At 47.3% G+C, this 4,679-nt stretch overlaps 1 pseudogene; it reads left to right on the top strand.

The window, feature by feature from the left end:
* The window catches only part of LOC101646934, a 1,815-nt pseudogene extending 1,408 nt beyond the window's left edge, over positions 1-407 (top strand).
* Positions 408-4,679: the final 4,272 nt, after the last annotated feature.

The raw sequence follows: 4,679 nt of genomic DNA, 5'->3' as shown, positions 1-4,679 counted from the left end.
TTTACACAATTGATGTATGTATGGATTGTGATAAGAGTTGTATGAGCCCCTAATAAAATGATTTTTTTTAAAAAGAGAAAGAAAGAAAGCTTTTCCCCAGACCTGACTCTGGATTCACCGGGCCCTGACCACTCTGTCATCATTGCCCAACTCAAGGAGGAAGTGGCCACTCTGAAGAAGAGCCTGCATCCGAAGGGTCGAATGCTTTTAGAGAAAGAAGAAGATTGCTGAGCTGAAGGCGATTGCCAGTAGCCAGGACTCTCAGATGACAGCCAAAATGAACCGGATGGCACAAACCCACAGTCACAGAACAATTGCAAGCTCCAAACTGAGAACTTCTGAAGCAGGCCACTGCCTTGTCCAAGAGCAGGAAGTCCGAGAAATTGGGAGCTACAACTTCTTGCTGAGAGACCACCAGGAGGCCCTCCAGCAGCAGCAGATGGAATGTTCGGTTCCCGGGGGGAGAGCCCATTGGTCTCTGGGAATTGCAAATTTCTTTTAAAATTTTTTCATTTCTTCCTTTGTTTTCTTTGTGCAATTGCAGCGGATGGACTGAGTGAAAACAGTTGGTTTGTGCTCTGTACGGACTGCATGCTTGAGTGTTTGGGGTTTAAACCTCTCCTTTCTCTCACTGTCCCCTCTCTTGGGCACTACTCTTTGTTTTTTGTGGCAATCACTGCTCAGTGTTATGTGCAGAATAATTTCCCCCATCGTCGTATCCTGCCGCACCCAGGAGCAAATAGCGAGGCATTGATTACCTAGCACTGCCAGGGGAAAGAATGTAAAGTGGAAGAGGCCCAGCCTCTCCAAGCAACCTTTTGCTTTAGGGTATATACTCCTGGTTCTCCCCCAGCTGAATTATGTATGAACTCTGTACTATGTATAGCAGAGTTTTATTTATTTGTTTTTAAAAGAACCGTCTTCCTCATAAAGGAATAAAGGTAGCCTGACTAGTTCTTCTTATAAAAGGGATGCTTCTTCAAGAAACAGGCCTGCTTTCCAGCTTTTCCTGAGAATCCCATCTTTTGTTTCTTGTTATCTTGCACACCATTCTGTGTGATCATGAGGTGCCGAAGAGATCAGTTATCAGGACAAAAAAAAATCATATCATTGTGTGCTCACCTCTTCGATAAGATTGCTGAAGACAAATGGGTGTATAAGCAAATGTGGTAAAGAAAGTTGATGGTTCACGGTTATCAAAAGATATAGCGTCTAGCATCTTAAAGGCTTGAAGTTAAACAAGCGGCCATCTACCTCAGAAGCAAAAAAGCCCACATGGAAGAAGCACACCAGCCTTTGTGATCGGGAGGAGTCGAAGAGATCAGGTATCAGGCATCAAAGAACAAAAAAATCAAATCATTGTGAATGAGGGGGAGTGCAGAGTGGGGACCCAAGACCCATCTGTAGGCAACTGGACATCCCCTTACAGAAGGGTCTTGGGTCCCATCAAGGTGCAGTGCACCAACGATGAAACATACAACTATCCTCTAGTTCCTAAATGCTTCTCTCCCCACTCCCCCTACACACACATACACTATCATGATCCCAGTTCTACCTTATGAATCTGGCTAGACCAGAGGATGTATACTGGTACAGATAGGAACTGGAAACAGGAAACAGTGAATTCACTGGAAACAGGGAATCCAGGACAGATGATCCCTTCAGGATCAGTGGTGTGAGTGGCGATACCAAGAGGGTGGGGAGAAGGTGGGGTGGAAAGGGGGAACTGATTACAAGGATCTACATATAACCTCCTCCCTGGGGGAAGGACATGAGAAAAGTGGGTGAAGGGAAACGTCAGACAGTGTAAGATAGGACAAAATAATAATAATTTGTAAATTAGCAAGGGTTCATGAGGGAGCCAGGAGTGAGGAGGAGGGGGAAAATGAGGATCTGATACCAAGGGCTCAAGCAAAAAAGCACAGGTTTTGAGTATGACAATGGCAACAAATGTAAAAATGTGCATGACACAATGGATGGATGTATGGATTGTGATAAGTGTAAAGGTGACACTGAGGTACAGGGAGACAGACAGACATAACTGACAGGACAAGGGAGAGCAGAAACAGAAATAGCTTTATTAGGGGAGAAGTTCCCGATGAGGTTCCATGACCTAGGCCAACAGGTCAGGGAAATGCTCAGCAGCTGGTGGAATGGGGTTTTAAAGGGGTGGTGAGGCATTTATGGCAATTAGCATATGGGATCTGGAAACTCTGAGGATTGCTTATCCACTCCTTGCGGCTTTCTTTGAACCCAGAGCATCTGGTTTCACTGGTTATCTTATCTGGTGCCATTTGCTGCTGACCTTTGGGATGTGCAGGGAAGCACATGCAGGGCCCTCACGTGCTTCAGCTCAGGCCAAACATTCCAGCCTTTTAGTGATAAAGGGGCAGAATCTGACTACTTCCTGCTGAAGGGGCAGAGCTATGGGCTGGAATGGTTTGGACCAGTATTGGCATGTAGGGGGCTGTAAGGATGTAACAAGAGTTGGTTAGCAGTTAGATTGGATATGTCTTTCATTCGTTCTTGAAGGAACTTAAAAGGACAAGGGGTTAAAAGTAACAGCAAGCAAATGATTACCAGGTATCCTACCAGGGGCATGACCCAGGACATAATGGGGTTTTGGAACCAGAAGGTAGTTGCTGTGTTGCCTCAGCAGAGACTTCTGCTTTCTTTGGCCATGGTTTTTACTCTTTGCTCAACCACTCCTGAATCATTAATATAGCAGCATCACTCTTCTCACAGAAACATGCACTTACCTTCTTTGTCATCTGTTCTCAGGTCTAAGCACAATGGTTCTGAGGGTTACCTGTGCCAGGGGTGTAAGCCGTCGCTGTAAGGAGGTCAGAGACTCTGAGGTGGAGTCTGACTAGCTGGAGTTGTTTGTTAACGTGCTGTGTTTGGAACATGCTGTGCTCTAATGATCTACCGGAAATTTATGTTGCTGCCAGGGAGGAGGTAAAACTAAAGTTTACTAGGACAGGTAGGACTACAGGTATGCTTTGCCTTAGTATCATGATAACGGCACTCTTGAGCTGTCGCTGCAGGGAGGCTAGAGAGACCGGGTGGATTAGGAATGCTGCTCTTCTCCACCTTTGGGTGGGAGTGACCATGCTAATTCACACTGAACATATAGGATGAGCTGAGGAACTACATGCAGTAACTGGAAAGCAAGGTTCTTCTGTGGGAAAATGTACGCATTTCGTTATTTGCTCAGCTGAGGTCGGTGGCTGGAGGTCCTTCATGAGCCAGCGTCTATCTAGATTACCCTGAGTGGTGGGGGTGAGGCACAGGCCTGACTAGATAATAGCAGAATGAGATAATGGTGCCTTGGAGGGAGAGAGAAGTTGGGCTGTGTCTGCTTTAGAACTGTTTTAGGAGGGGCTTCAGGTAAAGGCAAATGAATGCTGATAAGCTGGGTTAAGGGGAGTGATGAAAAAGGAGGGGGAATGTGGGCCAAAAGAGTATAGGGGTCTGGAACTACCAGGTGTATGGGGATAACAGCTTCGTTAATGAGGCGCAGGTCCTGGACCAAGCGATAAGTACCATTTGGTTTCTTACTGGTAAGATTGGAGTGTTGCAGGGAGAGTGGGTAGGAGTAATGAGGTTGTCAGAAAGGAGGCATTGTCTGATGGGTTAACACTGAGAATCAACGAGGTCTGCAGGGCCAGTTCTTCCAGGTCGGGTGAAAAAAGGGGAAGGAGCAGAGGTGCTGTGAGACCCAAAGTAAGGCATAAGGAGGCTCCTAACTATTTAAAATGTCTCTTCCCAACAGAGGGACCAGGCATGAAGGAATTATAGGGAAGGAATGAGTAAAGGGCTAGTACACCTGGGGCAGGCAGGCTTGCCATCAATATCCATGACCAAGATTGAGGAAGGACTGCCTAGCCCTGAAAATGAGGGCAGGTCAGAAAATACAGCTTCTGTGTCAGAAGGAAATTTACTCACCCAATACCTCGAGCAATACCCCAGGCTTGACGAGGGTGATGGGGGTCCAGTCAGGGTCTCCTCAGACTTCGGCCAATCCCAGCAGGGCCAACGGCAGGTCAGGAATTGGAAGGACAGTCTCCCCCACCCCCACCCCCACCCCTGCGTGGAGACATAAAAGGCCTGGCGCTTTTCCAAGGACAGTCAGATTTCCAGTGTCTGCTTTGACCATACTCTGGGCAGGGTTTGGTTGGAGCTTTAGGCCTGGGGCACTTTTGTGACTAGAGCCCTTCTTCTCCGCACTTGAAGCAGGCGCCAGGTGGCGGTCCTTGTTCTCATACACCCTTGCCCTGCACTGCTCTTCTGGGGCCTCGGGGGATCACCGGCCACAGGGCTGCTACTAAGGCTTGGGTTTGAAAATGTACCTTCTGCCAGAACCAGGCATCACAGGCTGACTCTGCCTGCTCCTTATGGCTGTTAAAACCTTAAATGCCATAGTCACTAAATCTCAGACCGGGGTTTGAGGACCTTTCGGGATAAAGCACTAGTTAAGTGGCTTAAAGGGCAGCTGGGTTCTTGTCAGGCTTTTGAGTAATCTTCTTAAGTTTATTAAAATTGACTCGTACATGGGAAATGCCCTGAAGCCAACCAGGACACACTGAAGCATTTTGTCACTGCAGGCACGTCTGTCCCTACCTGTTAATGTGATAACCCTAACCAGGTTTTTGTCTGAGAACCGCTTAGATCTGGGT

This window comes from Echinops telfairi, unplaced genomic scaffold (assembly GCF_000313985.2).
Source record: "Echinops telfairi isolate 266 unplaced genomic scaffold, ASM31398v2 ScPeMD7_7417;HRSCAF=8455, whole genome shotgun sequence".
Classification (NCBI taxonomy): domain Eukaryota; kingdom Metazoa; phylum Chordata; class Mammalia; order Afrosoricida; family Tenrecidae; genus Echinops; species Echinops telfairi.
Note: the sequence above shows the minus strand (reverse complement) of the source record. Positions and strands in the feature narration are given on the sequence as shown.